Source organism: Bos grunniens, chromosome 7 (genome assembly GCF_055505025.1).
Source record: "Bos grunniens cultivar Pamir isolate PY7600 chromosome 7, Bosgru_T2T1.0, whole genome shotgun sequence".
NCBI lineage: Eukaryota > Metazoa > Chordata > Mammalia > Artiodactyla > Bovidae > Bos > Bos grunniens.
In genome coordinates this window covers 75746734-75764303 of record NC_141171.1, presented here as the reverse complement: position 1 = coordinate 75764303, position 17570 = coordinate 75746734, and the positions used below count along the sequence as shown (strand labels likewise).

Below are 17570 nucleotides of genomic sequence, written 5' to 3'. Positions count from 1 at the left end.
GCACTCAGCTTTCTTTACACTCCAACTCTCACATCCATACATGACTACTGGAAAAACCATATCTTTAACTAGATGGACCTTTGTTGGCAAAGTAGTATCTCTGCTTTTTAATATGCTGTCTAGGTTGGTCATAACTTTTCTTCCAAAGAGCAAACATCTTTTAATTTCATGGCTGCAGTCACTATCTGTGGTGATTTTGGAGCTCCCCCGCCCACCCGGAAAAAAAAGATGAAAGATGCATGAAAAAAGATGAAAGTATAAGATATATTATGTGGGTCACAAAGATTTCCTTTAGGAGCCTTGGTCCAATCTGAAATTGATCATTTCTCTCTTCTCATTCACTTCCTAATGCCAGTAAAGGGAAAAAAAAATTCTATCTGAGGAAACAGAAATAGCTTTCTCTCTTTCATGTTACTTTCTTATTTTTAATGACTTGGGATCCTTCATCTTTACTTGTAGCAAATATTTATGGGTTTTTCTCTTGATCTCTGTGGAAAGAGAAATACACAAGAGATTCCTGAGGTCCACATGTGGTCCATAAGAGGAAAGCATGGCCCTGATGTGGGTCTCAGAACACCCACAGAATCCCTCAGAACACTTAGGTATTAGCAGCAAAACCAGAATGCTCCTTTCCTGTACAGTATCTTATTTCCCTGAAACACACCTTGGCTGTGGGCTGCCCTGAGACACACACTGTTCCCTCGAGCTGAATGCTGTTTTGGAGCCTCATGCCTTTGAATTTGCTGGTTTCTCTGGCAGGAACACCCTTCTCTTCTGTATCAATTTTTAAAAGTCTTCTGTCAAAAAAGCTGTATTAGTCTCCTGTCTTCTGCAGCAACATAGTACTTAAGACAACATCATTTTTTGGCCTCACAGTGTTGGAAGTGAGAAGTTCAAAACAGACCTGCTGGCTCTTGAAGAACATCTGTTTCATTGCCTTTTCCAGATTCTTGATGCCACCTACATTCCTTGTCCCCTGGGCCCTCTTCCATCCTAAAAGCCATCGGCGTAGCATCTTCTCATCTCTCTCTCTCCCATCAACATATTCTTTTCTTCTCTGACTTCATGCCTCTCTCCAAAAAGGTTCTTTGTGATTACAACAGGCTATCCTGATATAACCCTTCCTGTCTCAAAATCTGGAACCTAATGGCACATGCAGAGCTCCTTCTTACCACGTACAGTAACATATTCATGAGTTCTAGGGATTAGGACATGAGCGTCATTGAAGTGGAAGGCATCATTCTGTCCCTCACAGAAGCCTAGGCTGACTGTGTGTTCTAGAGTAAAGCTTTGCCATCCTTTGGCTACAATAGCACCTTAGCTGTGGGCTCCTCTCACAGTCAGGTACAGGCAGTTACCCAAGATGCTTATCTGTAAAGCATGTTAGAACAACTCAGTAAATGTAAGAAGGTGCAGGAGGAAACTACATTTGCTAGAAAACCTCCCAGGAAGGCAATCTGTTTGCTTAGAAGAAACACTTCAATCAGCTACTTAGAAGAGAAGAAGACGGCACTCCCAAGGAACATCAGCCACCACACTGCTTCCAAAGGGGACTCCTGCCTGCTGAGTGGGCTGGGTAATGCCCAGGGAGGTAGTAGTTGAGGTTTGTTAGGCACTATTGTGTATGGCCATCCCTCTTTTCCCCTTCCAACTGCCAACTCAACCACCTTTCTAAGTAAACAATGAACACACACTGAAGCAGCGTATGTTAGAAAAGAAACCAAACGATTAGTGGGCCAACATATCCTACTTGGGAATCCATCCATAGGGTTGGCCAAACAGTCCATTTGGGTTTTTCCATAATATCTTATGGAATGTGTGTGTGCGTGTGCTTTTTTGCTTTGTTATAAATTTTTTCACCAGCAAAACGGGGATAAAGCCTTTTCCTCATATGTTGCTGGGAAGACTAAATATGTAAAATATTTAGAACAATGCCATACATATAACGAATGCTTAGTAAACCTTAACTATCCTTACTGGGCCTTATTCTGCCTATATAAGGGCCATCTGGTTTGGTAGCCTGTATATTATTCAAACCCCAGTGTTAATAGTTTCTACAGTAGCTTCAACTCCACTGCGCTAGCGAAGCAATACACGACACATGGAATATACGTACAATACAGACACACAATACACATACATACACATACAACAGCTAATAGCCACGTCGGATTATTTACATTCATGTTCAAATTAATTACAATTATACAAAAATGTAGAATCCAGGTCCTTAGTCACACAAGCCATAGGTCAAGTGCTCATTAGCCACATAAACACTGATCATTTTCAACATGCCAGAAAACACAAATGCAGAGCCCATTCAGTAAATACCCCATGTTGAGGAATACAGTAAGATCTTCAGAGAAGTCAGAAAATGTTTAATGCACTCATAGACTCACACATGTGTCATAGTCACAGTTCTTTCATGGTAAATCTTAAGACCCATAATAGATCTCAAGTTAAAAAACACAGGATTTTAAACTCTAAAATGAGGATATTCTCTGGGCTTTGAGGTTTCTGATATTATGAAGACATCTTTTTCTGGCCTCTGCCCTCTAGCACTAACCATCCAAAAACCATTAACCTCCCCATGGTAATGACACCATTTCCTCATAATCTTTAAAACCCTGGCTGGATTAGGTGAGGCAAGAAGAGAGGACACATATAGTTCCAGTCATGTTCACATTACCGAGATTAACGATGTGCCAGAATAGTCTGACTCACAACACACCACCTGACATTACTCTTATAATCAAAAACAAATTCCACTCCTATTTTCTCTATCTAGCCCCAACGGTAGTACAGAATTATTTCTATCACAGGCACTCATCTAGAGTTCAGTATCAAGAATGACAAGTTTCATCAACAGTCCAATATTCTGTGTGCACAACAAACATGGTTAATCACCGGTAGCCATCTCCCCATTGGCTTGGCTATGGCACCAGAATCCTTCTCCCACGCCAAGCCCACGTAGCATGAACCAAACAGCGGATACTGCTATCTGAGTTTAAACCTACGTGTTATTCCTGGGTCAAAGGGTATTTGGTGGATAGAAAGAATCAAAGATAGAGGAAATCCAATTATCCCATTTAAACAATGCCACTTTCTTTAAGGCATAAACGTGCTTCCTTTCCCTTTTTTAGGATAAGAGAAATGCTCTCTAACCAAGAACTCAGTGGAGCGACAGTGCCACCCAATGGCTGGTTGGTTAGTTTTTCATTTAACTGTTCGCATTTTGAACAGAAAAACTCTTTCACTGATAAAAATGGGAACTGGAGTTGGCTATTAGCTACTTAAGCTCTACTCACCGTTTTTCTAAATGATAGATGCACAGAAGGTAGGAGGCATTGTGAGAAATGGAATTGCCTTAAAACAAAATCCTCAATCCTCTGCACGTTTCCTCTATCAAATCAAACACCTCAGCGAAAAGAAAAGCTCCGCATGAATTTACAAGTGAACAAGATGAATTTTCACCTCTCATTTGCAAGTGGGTGAAACGGTCATCCGTTCCCCCAATACTTCCACATCTGCTCCCCAAGGTGAGCATGGTTCTTTTTTTCCCTATTTTCTGATAAATCAGTGTGCTAAATTCACCCTACTAGAAACATTAGAGTAGGTATATGTATTGCAGCATTTTATATGCAAAAAAAAGTATAAAGGCTATGACAAGTGTTATAAATAGAACTATTATTTAGCTTAAAAGGAAGCAGAATTTACATTTCCCAAATCGGAGACCACTCAAGCTTTGAGATTCAAGTAAGCAAAATAAATCTGAGCTTTTTGCAGTGTGAAATCGAAGCTCTAACTCTATTAATAGAAGAGGTAAGTAATAGATTTTCCTGGTTGGATGGTGGTGGGTTTTTATTACCTAATTTTCGTGATGTGCATAGCTCACCAAACATTTCCAAAGTGAGGTGACAGGAAGTCCCCAGGCACTGAGGTTGCATATTGTAAATGATGGGTTTTTCTCCCTTGGAGGGACTTATTTGAAGATTCAGAGATATACCCACAGGACTTAAGCCCAAAGAAGGGGGAAAGCCTGCTTTTTCTTTTAACTTGCAATCAATCAGACTGCTCATAAAGTCTTTTTTTTTTTTTTACCTACATTGATGCTTCTAAAAAATATCCCAATAGTTAAAAAGAGTAAGTTGGTACTAGGGGTTAGTTGGTGCTTTTTTTTTTCAATGCATAAAGAGGTAACACAGAAATACGTACTACTGTTTATTGGTGATTGCTATGATTAATCACTTTCGAAGAAAAATAAAATTTCCAATCTGGCATCCATCTGTGGTCAAAAGACTTTTTGTCCAGAACTTCTTTATTCCACTTTTCTCCTCTTATTTCATTTAGTCTTTATTTCAGTGACTTAAATTGTGTTTCACTGATAAATATGATTAACCAGAAAAAAAGACTCTAGCTTTGAAAATGAGATATATAGGCTAAACAGAGGCAAACAGTAAATATTTCATGCTAAGAGCAAAAATATGCCCCTAGTGAATCTGAGAAGAGTATTCAATTAGGTTCATGTTTCTTCATTGAGTCAGTACGTAGGAAGTTCAATTAAAGAAAGTTCCATGGATAACTTTGCTGTTTTGTGTTTTTAATAATTTTCATTTGTTCCTAGAGTGTTGAAATAACATGAAACTAGTTACCATGAGCTGTCAGTGTATGAGACCTTAGATCAGTTAGCCTATACTTTAATCTAGTTCAGCCACACAAATTCTGTATGTGAATTTGAGTAAACGACTTAAAGCCTATGAGCCTCAGTTTCCAAATCTGTAAAATGGAAACACCAACAGTACAAACCCATGATACTGCTCTGAGGATTAAGAAGTGTCGTCTATGGTAAGAGGATGGAATATTCAGAAACCCAAATCCTCTGATGTAAATGGAGTGGCAAGAAATGTGAATAGAAAAGAAGACTCAAGTCAGAAAGTGACATATCTTAGGAAGTCCTCTCAGAAGAAAGCCAGAGTCAGAGAAGGATGATGACGAAGACTATGAGCTCCTAGCTCAAACCATCTACACTTTGTACACTTTTACCATTTCCCAGCATCACAGTCACACATCTCCCATCCTTGGTGTTCTCTTCGGTAACATGGGAATAGTAATAGTGACGCCCCAGAAACTATACGTGCTACATGGTAAGACATAAACAGCTCTTACATACTGCATAGATCAAAATAAGCATTAAATAAGTAGGTACCTGAAACAAACTCATCTTCACTGTAGTTGAGGTGATCGCATATATGGTTGTGCCTCTGCTTATTTTCACTGAGGGAGGCAGAATTTAATAACTGTCAGGTCATGCAAAGTGAAATAAGCTTTGTGGAAGGCAGAACAAATGCAGAACCATCATCTGCAGAATCTTACTGAAATCCACAATGCTCCTTTTTACCTAGTCATTCTTTGCTATAAATGCTGTTAAGTTCACACCCTTACCGTGTAGGTAGTATCAGGCAGACAATCTTTGCTTTTAAGGAGGAGGAATTCTAGTTCAGGAGACAGAGCATTCACGTAGTAAATGTCAAGTGAGGGGAACCCATAACAAACTCTCAGATAGGTGCTTCTGCACAGCAGGAAAGACTCAGCCAGACTACCTGGGTTTGATTATCTGCAGTGCCTGATGGTGCCGCTTAGGAGCTGTGTGACCTTGGGCAAGTGACTTGGCTTTACAAATGCCTTACTGTTTACATCTACAAAAGAAGGGAATAATAATACTTAACCTAATTGGGTTGTTGTGCAGAATAAAAGAGTTAAAATACATAAGGAACTTGGAATATATTTTGTGCCTAATAACTACTTACTGATACTCCTACTACTAGTAATAAAAGCTCGCTAATCAAGGCACAGTTGGAGCCAGATGTGTTTCAGAACTTTTCAGATGTTAGTAGGATAGCACGGTATTAACACCATATATTTACACAATCATTCCAAAGGCCAGCCCCTATATTCAAAATGCTAATGTCTCTGCACTATGAATTTTCATAACTGTTAGCTAAATAAAGACCTATAAAGAGACTCATGTCCAGCAATGTCAGAGTTTGCTAATAAATGAGTTCAGATCAGGCAAGATTTTATTACCAGATGAGTTCTTAAAGGCTTTCAGCTTCAAGAGTTTTTTTTTTTTTTTTGAATTTTGCCTTTGTGCATCTGTACAGCTATGAACATTAGAGAGAGATTGGGAAGGCTTCAGAGAAGGGCATTTTTTTCCCTGGTGGGCAAAGAAGAGTAGAGGAATGACAAGCAAAGGGACTTTGTGACAGCATCTCTGGTCAAAGTGAGCAGAATATGCCCATAAGACAGAAGGGCAGACGAAGAGGCGAGGCTGGGGTCAAATCACCTGACCCCCACAACTGTCAAAGATCAGACAAGTACTAATAACAACAATAGTGTTAATTCCCTTGAAATAGTGACATGTCTTTATACTTAATGCATGTACCAAAGACTGCAAACCAACAGGTCTGGACGTCCGACGGTGAGTCTTGCAGATGTGTCTGTTTTGCTGACGCGTGATTAGCTTTTGGAAGGTGGATACATCGTGAAAGGTACATACCTGTCGCCTGCTGCAGATGGCCCATCACACCCACGGTTGTCCTCCAGCTGGATTCTCTCACTGCTCTCTCTCTGATCTCTCCTGGTATTGGGATTTTCGACCCCTAGTTGGCAAATAAAAGAAAATGACTGTGTGAAATGAGTCAGGAGATTTCAAATCATCAATCGCATGATTGAATTCCAATTATGGTCTCTATATACACTGGCAGAGAGGTTCATTCTAAATGCCATCTCTGTTGATTGGCAGTAACTTCCCAAAATGCTGCATTATGAAGACCTTTTTGGCTGCTGCCAGGCTCACTGCTGTAGAGGAGAAGGAGAACATTCATCTGTCCTATGCTTTACACCATTTATTCTCAAAATATAGTCCAGTGAGTAAAAGTAACATATTATAGGGTCTTTTCCTTTTCTGTCCAGTGTGGTACTCCTAGCCACATATGGCCATTGAACACCGGAAATACGACTAGTCCAAGTTGAAATATGCTGTAAGTGTAAAATATATACCAGATTTCAAAGACTTTTGTACAAAAAATAATGTAAAGTACCCTATTAATAATGTTTAATATGGATTATAGTATAACAATATTTTATATATTTATTTAATAAAGCACATTATAAAATTTATTTTACCTGTTTCAGTTTTTTTTTTAACTTTTTTAACATAGTTGCTCAAAAACTGAAACTCACATATATGTCTCATGATACTTCTATTGGACATCACTTGTCTAGACGATATATGCTAATGTTATAGTAATACTAAAAGTGATTTCTGACCCTCTTTGTTTTATTTTTGCAATTTTAAAGACCTAGAAACCCCACAAAATTATTATTTCAGCTAAAAAATAAATTTTCTTCCCCCACCAGGGATGGAACCCTGCATAGAAAGAGCGGGTCTTAACCACTGGACCACTGGGGAAGTCCTTTCCTGTGAACTCTTTACAGGAAAAAGATGAAATTTTCCAGTAGGGACTCTCTTGAACTTTACTCCCCAATGAACTTGCCAAAGTTCCTTCCCATCACACCAAAACCAACTGAGAATCACTGTTCTAGAACAGCCCAAGAAGGGCCACGTCCACCAGCCACACACACACGTTTGCACATTTTCTATGGCTCACTTGGCATTAGGACAGCAGGGTTCACCTAGTGTGACCGACAGCATCCTCACTCCAAAATCCAAACTGCCCACTGGTTTTTTTTGTTGTTGTTGTTACAGAAGAAGTTTGCTGACCCCTGCTCTAGAGTAACAATTACAAATGGGATTTCCTAAATTAATTCTCATAATAGACATTTAGATCAGTTTATGAAAGTGAAAGTGAAGTCATTCAGTTGTGTCCGACTCTCTGCAACCGCATGGACTGTAGCCTACCAGGCTTCTCAATCCATGGGATTCTCCAGGCAAGAGTAGTTGCCATTTCCTTCTCCAGGGGATCTTCTGAACCCAGGGATCAAACCAGGGTTTCCCGCATTGCAGGCAGACTCTTCACCCACTTTATACATGTTAACAAAAATTGCTTAGGAAGAAGTTTGAATCAGTGTTACAAACCACAAATAGAATCAGGAATAAAACATTATTTTTAAGCTTCTAAGATTCTTCAAATTGTTTTATTTTTTGGAAACAATACTTTGTAAAATGAGATCCTGGGAGCAATGTTAGTAGACTATAAGTTATTTGAGACTGAAATAAGCAAACATAAAGGGAATGACTTCTACAATTGTAATGCTCTGCTAAAGATTCCATAGAATTTCATGTCTTACCGACATGTTTTCTACCTAAGAATGGACATCCGAATTACTGAGAATCTCCTCACAGCAATCAGAAGTATCCTAAACTTTTGGCTTCTTAGCTAACAGATATTTTTCTTGGTTTCTATGAGAAATTGAAGATATTATATTATTATCTTTGTCATCAAATGCCATTGTTTTCTCATAAGTTGAATCTAAATCTCCTGATTTCTAGAACTGATTAGAGAAAGCCTCTGGTTTATGCTTCATTGTACAAAAAGTACAGAACGCCTACATTAAAACTGGCATTATGCTTAGGAAAATACCCCCTGGAGGCCGATAAAGCATTATTTCACCCTTCTAAGACCCAGTTTTCATATTAAAGGTTGCAGATGTTCATTTCCCAATTTTATTAGCTTTCTTCACAATTGGTTAAAAACGGAAAGAAAAGAAATTACAATTCTAATTGTGACTCTACTTAACTAGTTCAAACTGATTTAAGTATGAACATCTGAGAAGGCTGAAAACTCAGCAGCCATTTAAAAGTCTATTTGAGCAGTAGATCACAATTCCTTAGAGAAATGGAAAGGTGCTTTATAGTCTAATGCTTCCTTTTGAACTGTATATCACTTTTTCTATTTAGAATTCATTTGAATGCAGAAATCGAGTTAGGTTCCCTTTGCTGGAGACACTCCAAATATTTTGACAGTTATTTGAATACCATATTGACAAGCCCATTATATTTACTGGTCCTAAAACAAATAATTTCCACATATTCTAAGCTTTAAAACTCTTTAGTCCAAATTATTAAAAGATTATAAAGTGTTTGTCTGTGCATTTTTAAAGGGAGGGATTTGTGACATCTTAAAAAAGGAAAATATTTGAATAGCAGTTATAATTCTAGTATATTCACAAATCAGTCATTAAAATGCATAGAGCAGAGTTGTTGCAGCTGTATACAGCTTTTATTATTCAGACTGCTAAATGGGTGAAACATATATTTTAATTTAATGTATAATGCACAACTCAGAATGAACCAGAATGATTCTTCCTCCCCTCCCTTTCCTAAGGAGCAGCCAGAGATCCTTCAATGGGCTAGTGATAATTTCTCCTGGACAACAGCCAGCCGAAATTTATTGAATATGCCAGCATTTCTTCATAAAACATTGCAAGAGCTGGCAGAAGTTTAGTCAAAAATCAGCCCATACCATTTCTACTTTTATTCATATATTTTCAAGGAGAATTTAATTGCTAAGCCTTCAGCTCTGGTTACCGATTATGGCCCAATGGGAACTTTGGCTCCTGTAGAAAGTTAGCAAAGGCGAGGTCTTCTCATTTCTTTATTATGAGAAAAGAAGGCATGGACTTGAGGATGGTAGGAGGTGGTATTAGAGTCCTGACTAAAGAGAACTACAAAGAATCACCTTGAAATTGCTGATGTCGGAGAGGGGGAGGTAAAGAAAGGGTGTTTATTCTCATTTAATGACCACAGAAGTCAGTGACGGTATGTTTGAAAGCAAAAATAAATCATATGATATGACTGTATTCAAAGTGTGATGTGTTTCCTCTGTTTTAAACAGGCCAGACTCTTGCCTGGAGGACTCCTACTTGGAGAACACTATTGTCTAGCTAACAGACTCTCTCCAGCTAGTTGGAATGCCATCCTGAGCCTTCCTGCAAAATAAAGGCCCTCCTCCTACATTTTCAGAACTAACAAAATCCCATTTATAGCTCCTCATAACTCAACAAATACTTGCAGTCTATTTTATTTCTTTGCTGAAGGGTAAGTTTCTCTCAGATGTAATTTATTCCTTTCTTAAGGACTCCAACAAGTTCTCATTGGAGTTCTGAACTCTGCTTCTCCAGCACAAATCTCAGTGGTACTGCTTAACTAATTTATTGTGTTTAATCAGAGACTCTGCAAAATAATTTTCTCATGTCTTCCCTTGTCTAGAGATTTATACTGGTGCTCACTCTCTGAGAAAGGACAATGCTAAAATTCATGTCGGTTGTGTTGGCTTTTGGATTTAGACAATTCGTGACCATATCAAGAGGGGATTGTATCTTTTAGCATTCTGGGTAATTTCACTGTAGAGAGGAACAAATTAGGGCTGAGGGTTTAACAGTCTTAGGAGACTCTGAATTTGACTTACTGAATCGCTGAAGCAAATTGTGACACACAATAGCCTTCAAATCTGTGACTGCCACAGACCGTGCTCTCTCAGCCTGCCACTGCTTTGTGGCAGATGCTTGTTATGGTCTAAAGTCCTTTTCTTAACTTCAGCATGTCCGGATTGAACACAATGGCCTATTCTGTCTCTTCTAACTTTTTATCACTTTTAAGTAATCAATAATATGGCCCCATCTCTCCCATATCTAAACTGTTTTTGAAATATCTTCAGTATTTATTCACATTTTATCTACCACTTTATAAAAGTGAGTTGAGGTGCTCTTATAATAAAGGAGGTAAGTCTCATAACTTTAATAAAACATAAAAGGAATTCAGGGCCATGGAAAGGTAGAACATGTAAATATGCTACCTCCTGAGCCGTGAATAATCGAAATTGGACTTAACACATGACTTGACGCTTCTTGCTGACAGTACAAAAGGAACACAAGCCATGATCCACATGGTTTCCTTCCCTTACTTCTAAAACATATTTATCCTTGTTATCCACATCTGTATGGCCTTGTAGCCCAACTGACTTATTATACAGTCAAAGTTCAAAATTTCATCACACATATTTATCAGAAAAAAAAAAAAAAAACAGGAGAGGTCAGTATGTTTACTCTTACTAACATCTTAATTCCGCTTCTTTTACTTATTAGGGAAAAACTGAATCCTCATCTCTTCCAAGAACACGCCTGACATCTGTGCTATTGGTTTTATTCTGGAAGCTTCTTTATCAATTACTACTTGCTTTTGCATCCTAAATTCCTCACATTTCTTTCCTTCTATCTTTAACTAAGTCTCTCCTCTAGGAAAATGTTCCTTTCCATTCAGCCTGATTTTCAAGTCTACTAACCCTGTCTCTGCCTCTTTGATTGTCAAACTTCTTAAATGAATATTCTCACTGATTACTCATTCTTACTTTCTTAATCCTCTGGACTACTTTCAGTACTCCCTGACATTTATACAGAAAACCTTGCAGATGACCCCCTGTTTGCTCAAAATCTTCTTCTCTCTCCTCTTCAGTTTTCCTCTAATTTATACCTGAAATACCTCAACTCCTGCTCCCAATTTCTTCTCTTGCTGATGCATTGTCTTTATTTCTGTCAGAGTTAACTTTCTAAACAAAAGTTGGATTATATCACTTGGAAACTCAAGACTGTTCTCAGCTAAATTTGACCTCATCTCTAGCACGTGATGTGCACACACACACACACTCATCTCTAAGATACACACCGCACCTTGAGACATTCAGAGCTCATGCCATAATGACGCTGCTCTACTGAGAACATCCTTCTTCAATGTATCCACTTGGCAAACACCTGCTCTTTGGTTCTGGCTCTCTGTCCCACCCAGAAGAATTAAGTCCATGTGTTGCCAACGTACCCGATCAGTTTCATGACAGTTAGTTGTTTATATGTCTCCCCTCCAAAATATAAACATATCTAAGAAAGGGAACTTGTCTTACTCTCCCCTTTCAATCTCTGGTAATTCAGGTTGTAATAAATATTTAGCAAATTATCATGGTAGTCTAATATTATTATCCTGCTACTGATCCCAGATATGTGTATATGGGCAAATTTATAATATAAATGCCTTTGGTCACTCTGTCCATTCTTACAGCATTATCAACTGCTCTTGGCTGCTCAGAAATTTAAGGGCATGTTTCCACTATTGAAAGTCTAAAACTGAACCCTGGACCAGAAATGCAATCATAATATTTTAACAATATCATTCAGTTCAGTTGCTCAGTCTTATCTGACATTTGTGACCCCATGAACTGTAGCATGCCAGACTTCCCTGACCTTCACCAACTCCCAGAGCTTGTTCAAAATCATGTCCATTGAGTCAGTGATGCCATCCAACCATCTCATCCTCTGTTGTCCCCTTCTCCTCCTGCCTTCAATGTTTCCCAGCATCAGGATCTTTTCTAATAAGTCAATTCTTCACATCAGGTGGCCAAAGTATTGGAGCTTCAGCATCAGCATCAGTCCTTCCAATGAATATTCAGGAATTATTTCCTTTATGATTCACTGGTTTGATCTCCTTGCAGTCCAAGGGACTCTCAAGAGTCTTCTCCAGCACCACAGTTCAAAAGCATCAGTTTTTCAGCATTCAGCTTTCTTTATCATCCAATTGTCACATCCATATGTGACTACTGGACAAACCATAGTTTTGGCTCTACAGAGCTTTGTCAGCAAAGTAATGTCTCTGCTACATTATCACTATCAACATTTATTTATTGACTGATATGTTCAGTGCCCAGAGCTAAGCACTTTTCATCCTTTATCTCCTTTCCTCCCCAAAATCACCCAGTGAAGGGCAGTGACACCAGCAAGATAGTGGAATAGGAAGGCCTGGACATTCCTTCTCACAGTGAACACACTGACTGAAAAATTCTGAGACAGATTTCATTTATAAGAAATCCAGATGTTAAGAAGCTCCCATACCTCAAATAAGCAGGAAATCAGCCACACTGATGCTGGCAGGAAAATTTGAGACACTCTGTTACCAAAACCCTACCCATAGCATAGCACCATATGATTGGGACAGAAAACTCCAGTTCCCAGTTTCTGCCAAGGTTGGGAAAGGGTTCACTGTGTGTTCAATCCTCTAACTTATTTGGGGCTACCCAGGTGACTGAGTTCAATCTAGCATCTCTCAGAGCACTGATGAACATGGCATACTAAAGTCTCCCGGGGACAATGAGAACACCAATGACGGTTTGAGCTGGCAATCATCATAGCCACTCCCCTTCGCTCAGCACAGAGAGAGCAAATGAAACACCTAACTCCTAACTTCTCCCTGGGGAAGGGATGAGTTGGACAGAGAATCAAATGAACTAAATCACCTGACCAATGAATTAATCTGTCATGCCTACTTAATGAAGCTTCCACAAAAAATCCCCAAAAGGTAGGGTTCAGATAGCATTGGATTAGATTAGTGAAGACCTGGAGATATTGGGGTGGTGATACACCTGAAGAGATCATGGGAACTCCTTTCCCCATATCCTGCCCTATGAATCTCTTTCATCTGGCTATTCCTGAGTTACATCCATCTATAACAAATGAGTAATACACTAAATAAACCATTTCCTGGGTTCTGTGAGCCACTCTAGCAAATTAATCAAACCTGTAAGAGGGAATGTGAGAATCTCAAATTTATAGCTGAGTGGTCTGATGTACAGATAGCGATTAGGACTTGTAGTTGTCATCTGAAGTGGGAAGGGAGTGGGCTGGTGGGACTGAGTCCTTAATCTGTGAGATCTGATGCTAACTCTAGGTAGATAGTATCAGAATTGAGTTAATTTATAGGACAATCAGCTGATGTTACAGAACTGTTTGATGTGAGAACCTCTCCCCTAAAACACACATACACACACACACACATTTTGGAGTAGAAAGTAATCTGTGAACAGACAGAGAACAGAGGAGTGGTTTTCCATACATCTCGGTGTCAGCAGATGTACAGAACATTACATCCTACAGTAGCAAAATATATATTCTTATGTGAGCACAGAACCTTCCCCAGGATAGATCACATGTTAAGCCACAAATCTGATATTTAAAAAGATAAATTATTCCAAGTATCTTTTCCAAACACAATAGAATGAAATTAGATATCAGTAGCAGAGGAAAAACTGTAAAATTCACAAATGTGTGGATATTAAACAACAAACTTTGAATAACCAATGGGTCAAAGAAGAAATCAAAAGGGAAAATAGAAAAATATCTTGAGACAAACAAAAAAAGACAATACAGCATACTGAAACTTAAAGGATAAAGCAAATGCAGTATTAATAGAGAAATTTATAGCAATGACCACCTATATGAGAGAAGAAGAAATATCTCAAATAAACTTTACACCTCAAGGAAAGAAAAAGAATAAACTAGACCTAAAGTTAGCAAAAGGCAAGAAATAACAAAAGATTAGAATAGAGATAAATGGAATAGAGAGTAGAAAAACAAAACTAAAATTGTATTTTTGAAAAGATTGAAAAATGAAATACTTTAGCTGGACTAAGAAAAAAAGAGAGGCAATCTAAACAAAATCAGAAATAAATAAGAAGACATTGCAACTGATGCCACAGAAATTAAAAAAAAAAAAGCTTCATAGGACACCATTAAAAATTACACTCCAACAAACCAGATAACTTAAAAGAAATTAATAAACTCCTAGAAACATATAACCTACCAAGAAAATCTAAACAGATTACTAGTAGGGAGACTGAAAGTGAAAGTGTTAGTCATTCAGTTGTATCCAACTCTTAGACTCCATGGACTGTAGCCTGTCAGGCTCCTCTGTCCATGAAATTCTCCAGGCAAGAATACTGGAGCGGGTTGCCATTCACTTCTCCAGGGGATCTTCCTGACCCAGGGACTGATCCTGGGTCTCCTGCATTGCAGGCAGATTCTTAACTGTCAGAACCACCAGGGAAACCTCAAGGAGACTGAAGCAGTAAGCAAAAACTCCCAACAAGGAAGAGCTCGGCAGCAGAAGGCTTCACTGATGAATTCTACCAAATATTTAAAGAAAAATCAACCCCAATCCTTCTCAAACTCTTCCAAAAACTTGTATAGGAAGGTATATTTCCAAACTCATTATTTGAAGCCAGCACTACCCTGACACCAAAACCAGACAAAGACCCTTCATAAAAAGATACCTCCAGGTCAATATCCCCAGTGAATGTATGGGCAAAGGGTCTCAAAATACTAGAAAATTGAATTCAACAACATGTTTAAAAAATCATACACCATCATCAAATGGGATTTATCCCTGAATTGCAGAGTGGCTTAGCATTTATAAATCCATTAATGTGACACACCACATGAACAAAATGAAGGTCAAAAATCATATGATAATTTCAATAGATGCAGAAAAAGCATTTGACAGACTCAACATGTTTCCATCATAAAAATTCTCTACTAAGCAAGGTATAGAATGAGTTATTTCAACATAATAAAGGCCATATATGACAAGCCCAAATATTCAAAAAAGGCATACAAATGGCTACAGGTACAGAAAAGGTGTTCAACATCACTAATTCTCAGGGAAAAGTAAGTCAAAGCCACAGTGAGATATCACTTCACACATGTTACAATGACTATTATGAAAAAGATAACATGCTGGTGAGAACATGGAGAAAAAGGTACGCTTGTGTACTATTGATAGGAATGCAAAATGGTGCAGCTGCCATGGAAAACTATATGGAGGCTCCTCAAAAATCCCAAAATAGATTTACTCTTGTTCAGCTGCTAAGTCGTGTCAGACTCTTTGCAACCCCATGGACAGCAGCAGGCCAGGCTTCCCTGTCCTTCCATATGATCCAGCAATTCCACTTCTGGCTATACATTTAAAATAGCTGAAATCAGGATCTTGAAGAAATACTAATATCCTAACGTTCATTACAGCACTATGCACAATAGCCAAGATGTGGAAACAACCTAAATGTCCACCGAAGGATGAATGGATAAATAAAATGTGGTATAGGTACACAAGGGAATATTATTTAACCTTAAAAACAAAGGACATCCTGCAACAACATGGATAAACTTTGAAGACATGCTAAGTGAAATAGACGATCACAGAAGGACAACTACTGCATGAATTCACATATATGAATTGTCTAAAATAGTCAAACTCAGTTGCAGAGAGTAGGAGGCAGATGCTCAGGGAGGGAATGGGGAGCTGCTAATAACTGGCATAAAGTCTCAATTATGAAAAATAAGTAAGTTCTGGAGATCTTCTGTACAACACTGTGCCTCCAGTTAATAATACTATATTGTGCACTTAAAATTTGTTAAGAGGGTAGATCTCACCTTAAGTGTTCTTACCAGAATTAGAAACAACACACACATCATATAAGGCAGGCAGCAATACCATCATTTCCTTATCAGGAACCTAAGGCCTAGAGAGATGAAATTTTGCCTAAGATATCATAGCCATTAAGTGGCAGGATGAACTGTGTGCATTTCCCTACTTGGCTAAAAAGGAAATTGTAATATCAGAAGACTTTTTTTTTTCTGTTTGTCTATTAACTGGTTTTGTTTTTTAACATGAGCAAGATAAAGACACTTTGGAGAACCAATGCCTTCTGTTATCCGACATAAAAGTGTAAACCTCTGTTCACACTAAGGATAGTGGGGAAAGCAGTGACTACGGAAAGAAAGGAATTTAAAAGCATGTCTAATCTTTGTACGCATCGTGTGGAATTTCTAGTCAGCTTCAAAATGAAAGCCCTGAGACCAGATTTCAGTTTTAAGTTTGCCTCTTTCTGACTCTGCTAATAAGTTTAGTCTGTATTGTGCCTAGTTTGGCATCATGCTTGATTAATGTGTTCTTCTAATTAATAATAAAGTAGATAAATCAGAGATTGAAGCTCTCTATCCCACCGTCTCTCCTCCTCAGCCCGAATGAAACCATACTCATTATCTTTCTGCAATTAGGTCTTCATTCCTCAGGTTCATTCCATTATCCCAAGGGATAAACCTTCCAGGAGGAGGACTTCCTTGAGATGATTAGGTCACATTGCATTCACCAATTAAACAATAGTTAGCTATTGATTTCTACTGAGAAATGTAAATGATTAGCAGATCCTTTACACAGAGAGCTGCGGTTCTACAAGGTTACCATTTTATAGTTCTATTTCTAGAGAATTACTTGGCATTTTCTTAAGGTCAGATGGGACACCACAGTGCTAACTATTCAAGAGGATAAAACTATATATTATCACCATTTGAGAGTGCTTACAGGATTATTGCTAAAGCTCATGATATAGATGAAAATATTAACCATTTTCCATATATGAATAATGCAATGTTACAAAGAAAAGTACACCATAATCTCTTCACTATTTCCAATTCTTTAAGGCCTCACTGGGCTTCCCTGGTGGCTCAGGGGTAAAGGACCCATCTGCCAATGAAGAAAACATGGGTTTGATCCCCGGGTCAGGAAGATCCCCTGGAGAAGGAAATGGCAACCCACTCCCATATTCTTGACTGGAAAATCCCATGGACAGAGGAGCCTGGTACATTATAGTCCATGGAGTCATAAAAGAGTCGGACACAATTTAGTGACTACAACAACAACAACAAAAGTTCTCACTACAGCTTCCTTCCTTTTT

The 17570-nt window shown here is 38.4% G+C and overlaps 1 long non-coding RNA gene across 4 annotated transcripts in view; it reads right to left on the bottom strand.

The window, feature by feature from the left end:
- LOC147369845 (uncharacterized) overlaps positions 1 to 17570 on the bottom strand; it is a 460342-nt gene that overhangs the window by 120705 nt on the left and 322067 nt on the right. For all 4 annotated transcript variants that reach the window (XR_015168590.1, XR_015168594.1, XR_015168591.1 and 1 more), the window contains one exon: positions 6557 to 6659. This is a non-coding gene — a long non-coding RNA (uncharacterized LOC147369845). The remainder of the gene's footprint in view (positions 1 to 6556; positions 6660 to 17570) is intronic.